Below are 13183 nucleotides of genomic sequence, written 5' to 3'. Positions count from 1 at the left end.
GATACTTGAACTCCTCCACTTGGGGCAGGATCTCTCCCCCAACCCTGAGAGGGCACTCCACCCTTTTCCGGCTGAGGACCATGCTCTCGGATTTGGAGGTGCTGATTCTCATCCCAGCCGCTTCACACTCAGCTGCGAACCGATCCAGAGAGCTGAAGATCACGGCCTGATGAAGCAAACAGGACAACATCATCTGCAAAAAGCAGTGACCCAATCCTGAGTCCACCAAACCGGACCCCTTCAACACCCTGGCTGCGCCTAGAAATTCTGTCCATAAAAGTTATGAACAGAATGGTGACAAAGGGCAGCCCTGGCGAGTCCAACTCTCACTGGAAGCGGGCTCGACTTACTGCGGCAATGCGGACCAAGCTCTGACACGGTTGTACAGAGACCGAACAGCTCTTATCAGGGGTCCGGTACCCCATACTCCCGAGCACCCCCACAGGATTCCCGAGGGACACGGTCGAATGCCTTTTCCAAGTCCACAAAACACATGTAGACCGGTCGGGCAAACTCCCATGCACCCTCCAGGACTCTGCTAAGGGTGAAGAGCTGGTCCACTGTTCGCGACCAGGGCGAAAACCACACTGTTCCTCCTGAATCCGAGGTTCGACTATCCGGCGGACCCTCCTCTCCAGAACCCCGAATAGACTTTTCCAGGGAGGCTGAGGAGTGTGATCCCTCTATAGTTGGAACACACCCTCCGGTCCCCTTTTAAAGAGGGGACCACCACCCCGTCTGCCAATCCAGAGGCACTGTCCCGATGTCCATGCGATGTTGCAGAGGCGTGTCAACCAAGACAGTCCTACAACATCCAGAGCCTTAAGGAACTCGGTATCTCATCCACCCCCGGGGCCCTGCCACCAAGGAGTTTTTTGACCACCTCGGTGACTTCAGTCCCAGAGATGGGAGAGCCCACCTCAGAGTCCCCAGGCTCTGCTTCCTCGTGGAAGGCATGTTAGTGGGATTGAGGAGGTCTTGAAGTACTCCTCCCACCGACCCTAGCGTCAGTGAGGTCAGCAGCGCACCATCCCCACCATATACGGTGTTGACACTGCACTGCTTCCCCTCCTGAGGCGCGGACGGTGGACCAGAATCTCCTCAAGCCGTCCGAAAGTGTTCTCCATGGCCTCTCCAAACTCCTCCCATGCCCGAGTTTTGCCTCAGCAACAACGAAGCAGCGTTCGCTTGGCCTGCGGTACCTATCAGCTGCCTCCAGAGACCCACAGGACAAAAAGTCCTATAGGACTCCTTCTTCAGCTTGACGGCATCCCTCACGCGGTGTCCACCAGCGGGTTGGGGATTGCCGCCACGACAGGCACCGACCACCTTGCGGCCACAGCTCCGGTCAGCCGCCTCAACAATAGAGGCACGGAACATGGCCCATTGGACTCAATGTCCCCACCTCCCTCGGGGCGTGGTTGAAGTTCTGCGGAGGTGGGAGTTGAAGCTACTTCTGACAGGGGACTCTGCCAGCCGTTCCCAGCAGACCCTCACAACACGTTTGGGCCTACCAGGTCTGACCGGCATCTTCCCCCACCATCGAAGCCAACTCACCACCAGGTGGTGATCAGTTGACAGCTCGCCCCTCTCTTCACCCGAGTGTCCAAGACATATGGCGCAAGTCCGGCGACACGACCACAAAGTCGATCATCGACCTGAGGCCTAGGGTGTCCTGGTGCCAAGTGCACATATGAACACCCTTATGCTTGAACATGGTGTTCGTTATGGACAATCCGTGGCGAGCACAGAAGTCCAATAACAAAACACCGCTCGGGATCAGATCGGGGCCATTCCTCCCAATCACGCCCTTCCAGGTCTCACTGTCATTGCCCGTGAGCATTGAAGTCTCCCAGCAAAGCGAGGGAATCCCAGAAGGTATGCCCTCTAGCAACCCCTCCAGAGACTCCAAAAGGGTGGATACTCCAAACTGCTGTTGGCATACGCACAAACAACAGTCAGGACCCTTCCCCACCCGAAGGCGGAGGAGGCCACCCTCTCGTCCACCGGGGTAAACCCCAATGCACAGGCTCCGAGTCGGGGGGCAATAAGTATGCCCACACCTGCTCGGCGCCTCTCACCGGGGGCAACTCCAGAGTGGAAGAGAGTCCAGCCCCTCTCAAGGAGATTGGTTCCAGAGTCCAAGCTGTGCGTCGAGGTGAGTCCGACTATATCTAGCGGAACCTCTGACCTCGCGCACTAGCTCAGGCTCCTTCCCCTTCAGAGGTGACATTCCCGTCCCAAGAGCCAGTTTCTGTAGCCGAGGATCAGACCGCCAAGGTCCCGCCCGCCACCACCCAACTCACATTGCACCCAACCTCCTTGGCCCCTCCCATAGGTGGTGAGCCCATGGGGAGGAGGACCCACGTTACCTCTTCGGGCTGTGCCCGGCAGCCCATGGGTGCAGGCCCGGCCACCAGGCGCTCGCCATCGAGCCCCACCTCCAGGCCTGGCTCCAGAGGGGCCCCGGTGACCAGCGTCCGGGCAAGGGAAAACGTTGTCCAGTTTTATTTTCATTGGAGGTTTATTGAACCGCTCTTTGTCTCATCCCTCACCCAGGACCAGTTTGCCTTGGGTGGCCCTACCAGGGGCATAAAGCCCCGGACAACATAGCTCCTAGGATCATTGGGACACGCAAACCCCTCCACCACGATAAGGTGACGGTTCAAGGAGGAGAGCTACAATTTCTAGGTGACCAAATCTAACAGCTAATATCAAACCAAACAAGAGTTTTCAAAAACTTCTTAAACACATTGAGGGCCTCGCAATTTCCAATCATTCTAACAGCTAGTAATTACACAGGAAAAGAGTCTGGATTGAGATTTGATGGTGAACATCACCGGACGCCATTCATCAGCAGACCTAAGTGGCGGAGAAGGAGCGCCGGACCTCACAAGTGTCTCCATATACAGGTGTGCTGACCCACTGACTACTCTTTCGTCAAGCATCAAGGATTTTAACTTGATGTGTGAACTTAATGTTTCCCACTACAGAAAGCTAATGTAGTGATCTGAAAAGAGGAGTGACATATGCCAGCCTTGGCTGGTTGAACACCAGACATGCTGCTGCATTTTGAACCATGAGCAGCAGATTGGTGACACATGCCAGTACTCCTGCCAGAAGAGAGCTGCAGTAGTCCAGACGTGACAAGACTAAAGCTTGGATGAGCAGTTGTGCTGCATACTCCATCAGGTATGGTCTGATTTTGTAAATGTTGTATAGAGTAAATCTGCTCGACCTAGAGACTGTAGCAACATGGCCCTTGAAAGACAGCTGGTCATCGAATATCACTGATCACTCTGCCACCATTTTGCCTTATGAAGAGTTCATAAAAACAGGAAGGTTAAAATAGCACTTTGTCTAGTTAATCCAGCATCTTCACCTGTTAATCCAGGGCAGCAGGAGCCTATCCCAGCAAGCACTGTGTACAAGTAACGGTCAACACCTGTCCACTGTTTGTTCCTGCCTTGCGCCCAATGCTAGCTGGGACAGGCTCCAGTGCCCCCATGATTCTGTTCAGTGGGTTAGAAATGACCTTGACTTGTAATTCACTACAAGCAGTGTAAAGTCAAGATATTTAATGTTTAGTCTGGTCAGCTTAATTCATTCGGAAACAAACATCCATTGTTGCCATTGATGGCCTTCAACACATTCCAAAAAGAGTAGAGATGAGGCAATGGTGTGCCAAAAATGAGTTAACAAAAGAAAAAATAATGATGTAAGTGGAAAGAGATGGAGTGCATTGGTGTAAAAGCCACATCCAGGAAGTGGCCCGTTCTTTAAGAGCCAAGATGGGCCTAGGACTGCCAATTGTCCCACCAGAACAACAATATTTATTTCTATAGCACATTTTCATACAAATGATGTAGCTCAAAGTGCTTTACAGGATGAAGAAAGAGAAAAAAGACACAATACTGATATAAAAGTAGGCAATACTAATTAACATAGAATAAAAGTAAGGTCCGATGGCCAGGGAGAACAGCAAAAAAAAAAACAAAAAAACAACTCCAGACAGCTGGAGAAAAAAAAAAAAATCTGCAGGGGTTCCAAGGCCACAAGACCACCCAGCCCCATCTAGGCATCCTACCTCACATAAATGATCTCAATCAGGCTTCACATGGAAGAACTTGATGATGCTGGTCATGTGGACCTCTGGTCTTCAATCCATCAATGTAAGGACGTCATGGTGCTTTGATTGGGTGGTGGTGGCACAGATCAACACTACAGAAAGCTGGAAAAAGAACAGCAAAGAAAATAGGGGTTAGTACAGATTTCGGAGCCACCACGAATGATAATGATAATTACATGCATATACTGAATATCAGGGTTACACTAAAATGAAGCTATGAGAAAGCCATGTTAAAGTAAGGGGTCTTTAGCAGTTTTTTAAAGTGCTCCACCGTATTAGCCTGGCAAATTTCTATTGGTCAGCTATTCCAGATTTAAGGTGCATAACAGCAGAAGGCCGCTAGCCTCACCACTTCTTTTAAGTTAAGCAGACCCTCACTTGAATATCTAAGGTTACGATTTGGAGTGTAAGGTGAAAGACATTCTGAAATATAAGATGGAGCAGATTATTTAAGCCTTTATAAACCATAAGCAGTATTTTAAAGTCAGTTCTAAATGTCATCAGAACTGGAGAGATGTGCTCCACTCATGCATGATGTGCTCTACAAATCATTCAAAATGTTTAACGCAATGTTTCTTGAAGACAAATTAGAAAGGGATTTAGGTATTTCACCCTCAACAGTGCATAATATAATTAAAAGTGTCAAGGAATCTGGATCAATTTCAGTGTGTCAAGGGCAAGTGGCCAAGGCAGTCTCAAACGGCAATGCATTAAGGACCATTCACTCATCAATAAGTGATCTAGCCACGTGGGCTCAGGATTACTTTACCAAACCTTCTTCAAGTAGCCGAATACATAGCCACATTCACAACTGTACTGTGCAAAAAAGAAGCTATATGTTATAACAGTGTCCAGAAGGACTGTCAACTTCTCTGGGCACGGAGCCCCCAGGATGGACCATCACACAGTAGAAATGTGTATCGAGGTTGGAAAAATCAGTCTTTCGGGTCTTGTTTGGAAGAAATGCACGTCCTCTGAACCAAAAAAGATGAGGACTATCGTGACTGTTAACCAGCTACAAGTCCAAAAGCCTGTTATGGTATGGAGTTGTGTCCGTGCCCTTTGTAACAGTAACTTGCACTTCTCTGAAGGCACCGTTAATGCTGAAAAGTACATACAGATATTGGAGCAACATATGCTACCTTCAAGATGACATCTCTTCCATGGTTGACCATGCATACTCCAAGAAGACAATGCAAAACCACATTAAAAAAGACAAAGAGGGTGTGAGGGCTCGACTGGCCTGCCTACAGTCCTGACTTGTCCTCAACTGACAGTATGTGGTGCATTATGAAATGCAAAATAATTGTGCCAACAAAGACCCCATACTGTTGCACACCTTAAGACTTGTTTGCAAGAAGAATGGGATAAAATGACATCTAAAACATTCAATCAACTGGTGCATCATGTTTAGTGTGGTGAAAATGAAAGTCAATTCTTCACTGCTCAAACCTTTTTTAGAATATGTTGCAAGTATAAGAATTACAATAAGTGTTTATTTTTCAAAAATAATAAAATTCATTAGTTATAACATCAAATAATGGGTTGTCATATTGTCTTCAGGTCAAAGATTATTTACTATCATTTACTGCTTTGTGTTTTTATTTGCATTTTCATATCATGCCAACTTTTCCCAAGTTGGAACTGTGGACACTCATACATGTTTTATGTGGGAGTCATTTTATTAATTTCTAGTGTTATTATAGTCATGTGTACATTAGTACAGCAAAATCCGTTCTTACTTGAAAAATCTCATTTTAGGGTCACCAGTTGTTTTATTGGTACACTAGACATTAAGCCCGTTACAATAACGGGCGCTAGAACAGTAGTGCATAAACATTTGTATGAACAGTCGATATTAAATGGCAAGGGACCTTGTATGTGGCTGTACTGTAATATGCGTCACTGTATTGTGTGCCTTTCATTTTCTCTCTCACTAATAATGGTTTGTATTTCCATAAAATTCCTGTAGTACTAGGTTGTTGTACCGTGTTAGCCATTATGAATGTAGAGAAAAGCCAAGCAAAATGACACCTTTGATTACATCTTGCCTGAAGAAGGGGCTTGAGTTGCCTCGAAAGCTTGCATATTGTAATCTTTTTAGTTAGCCAATAAAAGGTGTCATTTTGCTTGGCTTTTCTCTACATAAAATTCCTGTAATTTTGTCTGACAGTAATACAGTGGAACCTCGGATCACGACCGTAATTCGTTCCAAAACTCTGGTCGTAACCCAATTTGGTCGTGAACCGAAGTAATTTTCCCCATAGGATGGTATGTAAATACAATTAATCCGTTCCAGACCGTATGAACTGTATGTAAATATATATTTTTTTAAGTTTTTAAGCACAAATATAGTTAATTATACCATTGAATGCACAACGTAATAGTAAACTAAATGTAAAAATACTGAATAACACTAAGAAAACCTTGAACAACAGAGAAAACTAACAGTGCAAGAGTTCGCTCTATAGCCGTACGACTTCCAAGAAAAGTAACATTGCAACAACGCACGCACGCGCCTGTGTGTGTGTGTATCTCTCTCGCGGGTCTGCGTGTGTGTGTATCTCTCTCGCGGGCCTGCGTGTGTGTGTATATCTCTCTCGCGGGCCTGTGTGTGTGTGTATATCTCTCTCGCGGGCCTGTGTGTGTGTGTATATCTCTCTCTGTGTGTATATCTCTCTCGCGGGCCTGCGTGTGTGTATATCTCTCTCGCGGGCCTGTGTGTGTGTGTATATCTCTCTCGCGGGCCTGCGTGTGTGTGTATATCTCTCGCGGGCCTGTGTGTGTGTGTATCTCTCTCGGGCCTGCGTGTGTGTGTGTATCTCTCTCGCGGGCCTGCGTGTGTTCACCAGAAGACACACACACACGGACACCTGGGGTTTTAGTAAAGAGGATGATGATTATATTTTCACTAAATTGGCTCCCAGGGCCACGCTTCCTGCCCAATCCCTCTTTGCATCTCCAGAACTTTCCAAAGTGCGTTATTTCTGTTAAAGCTAAATTGAGACATTTCTTGTGTGATTTTGGGCTATACAATAAACAAACTGTTGTTGTTCCCCTTGAGATGGACTTCCATCCTGTCCAGAGATATTTCTTGCCTTGCGTCCAATGTTTCCTGGGACAGGCTCCAGTTTCCCCATAACCCAAATAATAAATGGATCACTAAATCATATACAGTGTCATGTTATATGTGTCAGAGGGTCCCCCTCTGAGTTCTTCCTAGCTATGTACTACCACCCTGAGTCGAGAGGGAGATCTGCCACTAACTGTCTTGCCTTCTTGTTCTTCCGCAGTGCAGAGAAGCTGCATAGTAAGGGCAAGTGACTCCGGCTCTTCCAGTCCATAAAAGCGAGACCACCTGGAAGGATGTTTCACTTTTTGTTCAGGCGAACTAAGAACAAGAGCTCCACTGTCTATTGATATGCAATCTAGCCATTCTGACTAGCTAGCCTGAGTGTTACAGTGGCAGCAATTCTGTTTTTTTTTTGAACACTGTTGTGTGTAAGCGGGGACAACCGGGTTGGCACCCCAAATATTTTAGTATTAGCTTATCATTCTCTTGGATGACCACAACAGGTGTATTTTAGAATAAAGTAATAATAAACAGAGCATTATAGTTAAGGTAGAGTTACATCCAGGATCATCATCAAGCCCATATCTTTTAACTCTAGTTATGGATAGTTTTGCTAGGGGAATAGTAGACCAGGGGCTGCACGGTGGCACAGTGGTAGCGCTGCTACCTCGCAGTAAGGACGCCTGGGTTTGCTTTTGAAGCCCATTATAACTGGACCAATTTTGATATTATATATAACAAAACTGGTAGAATTATGGTGGCATGCGGAATAACATTGTAACATCGGTTTGGCATGACACCACTGAATGGCGGCCGACCCCTGATATAAGGTATTATTTTACTTGCCTTTTCAAACACTTCTATGTGTTGCTTAGTCGATAATAATATTGTATCAACATAAACCCCAAAATCCTTTTCAGAGGTTGCTTCCTGTAGCTCAGTGTCTCCCATCTTGTAGTTAAAATTGATGTTCCTTTTGCCCACATGTAGCACTTTGAATTTTTCTCCATTAAATTGCATTTTCCAAATGTTTGCCCAGTTCTGAAACTGGCCGAGGTCTTCTTGAATTCTTTTTGCTGCCTCCTCAGTGTTTGTTGTTCCTGCAATGGTAATGTCATCTGTGAATTTCATACCATACTATACCAGAGTCAATGCCATTAATAAAAATCAGAAAAAGTAATGTGCGTCCAAAGACAGAAATACTGAGGGAGTCCACTTGTGACCTTGCTCCTTCTCCTCTTATCTGTACTCTTTGCCTCCTGTTGGTTAAACAACTGGAGATCCAGAGGACGGAGCGCTAGATCTGGAAATAAACTAGAGAATGCAATCAGTTTTGGAAAAATACAAAAAAAGGTGTTGGGAGTTTTATGTGACTGAAGGATCAGCGTAAGAGTGAATTGTTTAAAACAGCATTGTGGTGTGGATCAGAAAACTGGGGAGTTTCTGTAAAAAGGTGCATGAAAGGAAACTGGATATGTCAAGAATTGAGAATGCTGTGGAATAACAAAGCTTGTTAAGATCAGAGGATGAGACATTCAAATATATAGTTACAGTTGGAGAAATCTAAAAAGGAAATCAAGGTTAAAGTGGTACGAACATGTCATGAGAAGAAAGGTAAACAGAGTGAGGAGAAGAACGGTGGATATGGAGGTGTCAGGATGGAGGAGAAGAGGATAACTAAAGAGAAAGTGGATGGACTGAGTGAAGGGGGATCTAACAGAGAAAGGGGTATCAAGTGAAGACGTGTACAACAGACCAGACTGGATAAGACTGGTAAAATATAACAACTCCACATGAGAGTAGGAAAAACTTTAGACAAAGAAGAATAAACAGAGAAATACTCTTAAGGATATATGTAGTTACAATGTGTAAACTCCACACAGGCCATGACTGAAATGGTATTCAGACCCGCTCCACTTACAGCTGAGAGGCAGCTGCCCTGACCGTTGAGCCACTGTGCCATCCTGTAACTTAATCTATAACAGGCAATTAAGACTTGTTTTAAAGTTAATGGTTTAAAAATTGAAAAGCTGCCCTCTTTCCTAAGTTCAAGAACTGCACACACCACCCACACACAATTTCTCCTGGAAGCTCTCCATTATGTCACTTAAGTCAAATGAATGTTAATATGGGTGACAAACATCATGTTGAATGCAGGCACATAAAATGATAAAAGAGCATAATGGAATAGTGTTACATTACATGGAACGTGACTGAAAAGGGAACAGGGAGTAGAAAATAAGATGAAGTAGAGGAAAGTTGCCATAGCAATGGGATTCTTTTGAAAAAGTCTTTTTATTGCCTTGGAAAGGAGACTGAGCACAGAATGATGTTAGACATGTGTTTCCGTCTGGATAGATCGAAAGGGGCAAAGGCTGGCTGACGACAAGCAGAGATAATGCACTTTGGAAAGTTCTGGAAATGCAAAGGGGGATTGGGCAGGAAGCATGGCATGTAAATAATTATTTAATTAATTACACTTATACGGTGCTTTTCTGACAACTCAAAGTGCTTTACATAAACAGTGGGGAGCCACCTCAACCTCTACCAATGTCCTCCTGTATAGATAGATAGATAGATAGATAGATAGATAGATAGATAGATAGATAGATAGATAGATAGATAGATATGAAAGGCACTATATAATAGATAGATAGATAGATAGATAGATAGATAGATAGATAGAAAAGGCACTATATGATAGATAGATAGATAGATAGATAGATAGATAGATAGATAGATAGATAGATAGATAGATAGATAGAAAAGGCACTATTTGATAGATAGATAGATAGATAGATAGATAGATAGATAGATAGATAGATAGATAGATAGAAAAGGCACTATATGATAGATAGATAGATAGATAGATAGATAGATAGATAGATAGATAGATAGATAGATAGATAGGGAATGCACTATATAACAGCAACCCAAACCACAGACACAACCAACACGATACAAGTCCCAGGTTCAAGTAAAAGCTTTATTTATACAAATACCTTTCAAATGGCTTCTTATAATTGCAAACACACACACAATTCTCCACATCTCACACCAGTTCATCTGGATGAAGTGGAGCATCTTCCTTTATCATAGATTCAGGAGTACTTCTGGTGCTTGGGTGTAGCCTGTTAGAAGCACTTCTGAGTTAAGCGGAAGTCCCCAAAAGCAGGGATCACAAATCGCCACTCCACCCTCTGGCAGCACCCCTGGAACCAAACAACACTACCTCATGAGACTACAGTTCCCAGCATACCTTGTGGGTGCCCATACTGCTGAGACCTAAAATGGCGGGAGAGCATGTAGCCCTGTCAGGTTGTCTCCCTCTGTCCTTCCATCACACTGACCCCCTGGCTGGATATTTATCCTTAATCCAACTCTCCCAGGATGCAAGTGCACCCACTTCTACACTGGGATCTTCTGTCACCCTCCTGGCTAAGGCAAGGTACACCCTGCCACTCGTTCTGTCTATTTGCCACCTGTGCCTTTTGGCTTAGTAAGGGAAGGGAGTCTATTTTGCCAAGGAAGCTAGTCCCTACATGCCATCCATGGATGGATAAATAGATATAAAGGACACAAATGTAAAATATGAACAATATTACATATATATATATATATATATATATATATATATATATATATATATATATATATATATATATATATATATATATATATATATATATACACAGTATTTACTGTATATAATATTACATATTGTTATCTTTATTACATTAATATAATAATAATAATAATAATACCCATATATATACATGTATTATTATTATGATTATGATATATATATATATATATATATACACTATGGTCTGAACACACATCAAAATGACCAAAAAGTAAGAAAACAAAAAGAAAGAAGACTCCTGGCCATCACAGAGTTATAGAAGATGTGACAGATGTCACTTCTCACAATAAAGGTAGACACTCTACACTCTTTCAAAGATGCCCAGGGATCTTGTATGACTACTCTCTATATGTAGCCGGCAGAGGATTTTGGTTTTTCATTTCGTTCCAAGGACAGCACTATCTACGGCCCTCTCCAGCTCTCCTAGAGTAACTCCTAGAATCTTCTCCATTCCCCCTACAGACTGTTCTGGAAGACACAGCAAACCTTCTGGCAATGACACATGTTGATGTGCCATCCTGGAGAAGTTGGACTACCTGTGCAACCGAACTCTGTAGGGTCCAGGTATCGCCTCATGCTACCAGTAGTGACACTGACCATAGCCAAATGCAAAATGAGTGACAAAACAGATGTAGGAAAAATGTCAGTGGCCTCCACCTGTTAAACCATTCCTGTTTGGGGGTCATCTCATTGTTGCCCTCCTGGTACACCTGTTGTTAATTTGATTGAACTGATTATGAAGCCCCTCTGCTACTTAACTGACCAGATCAATAGCCCGGAATTTTCATTGACTTGTTGCTATACTCGGATTAAAAAGTGTGCCTTTAATTTTCTTGAGCAGTATATTTGGACATTTTTGAACTTTGATTTGGAAGCACCTTTTTTTCCTGGCGTCAGCTGAAGCAGCCAGTCTTGGCTGATCTGGGGCTGTCTGTGTGTTCATTGCCTCTGGGCAGACCAGTGGAGACTCTGGCCTGCTTTACTGACCATTATGGCAGGCCTCACTCCACTTTTTTTTCCATTTGTATGAAGCACACATCATGAACGGACCAGTAAGTGAGAGACGGAGACACAGACAAAAAGAATGGTTGTGAAAACAAAAATTCTGTTTTAATTCAGTGAGTGCCAATTACAAAACAATGTCAAGCCATTACTAAACACAATTGAATGCTATGACATGATTAAAAAGAAGAATTATGATAAAACAAGTCAAGTGCAAGTGGCTTTGTACCGTACAGTATTTACAGTGGCTGCAAAACAAAGAGCGAAGACAACGAAAAACAAAAGGATCTCCTTCCTCCTTCAGTAAACTCGGTTCAGCACAGCACAAAATCCCAGATTGAGGTGAATATATACTGTGATGGTCAGCATGTGATGGTCGGGATGGGTTCCTATTCCTTAGCCGGCTGGGTGGCCAGTAGGATGGAAAGACAGGGGGAAACAACCTGGCAAGGCTACAGAATCCCCCGACACGATGGATGGCAGCCGCCCTACCAGTGTGAAAATGAGCAAGCCGTAACCTACCATAGCAAATGAGATTAAAATGTCCTTGGATTATGATTGTACCCACATATCAATACTTATTAATTAAAGAAAAAGACCAGTCATACCTTTTCCAGGAAGGGTAGAATGTATCCCTCAGTTCCTCAAGGCTTTGCTGTATTTTCTATAGCTTCAGCCAAACAGAGGTTAAAGTCTAAGCATTTTCTGTCACGGTGCACAGGGCAGGGTTGTCTAACTCTGGTCCTGGTGGGCCACAGTGGCTGCAGGTTTTCATTCTAACCATCTTTTTAACTAGTGAGCCGTTTTTGCCACTGATTATCTTGTTTTATTTGCTCCATACTGTATATTCATCTCGCAAATGGCACCTTAACCCACTGTTATTGGCACAAAAGAACGGTACAAAGTTTATATCCAAACAAACTGATTTTTTTTAGAGACAAATACACCCTCAGAGATCTCTTCAAGAATCCTCTGGGAAACTCTGAAGGCTTTCGTAAGAGGACAGATTATTTCCCATCTGTCCCACAAAAATAAATCGGAAACCAAGAAGGTATGAGAGCTAATCAGTGAAATTACCAGAATAGATCAAGAACAGAATTCATGCATTTATCTCTAGTAGGATTGACTACTGCAATGCGGTGTTCACTGGCTGTTCAAACTGTTCTCTATACAGCCTCCAGTTAATCCAAAATGCGGCTGCAAGAATTATTACAAGAACAAGAAAATATGAACACATAACCCCAGTTCTTAAATCTTTACACTGGCTCCCAATTAAGTTCAGGGCAGATTTCAAAATCTTCCTTTTAACATATAAAGCATTAAATGGCCGAGG

Source organism: Polypterus senegalus, chromosome 5 (genome assembly GCF_016835505.1).
Source record: "Polypterus senegalus isolate Bchr_013 chromosome 5, ASM1683550v1, whole genome shotgun sequence".
In the NCBI taxonomy this organism is placed as follows: domain Eukaryota; kingdom Metazoa; phylum Chordata; class Cladistia; order Polypteriformes; family Polypteridae; genus Polypterus; species Polypterus senegalus.
Note: the sequence above shows the minus strand (reverse complement) of the source record.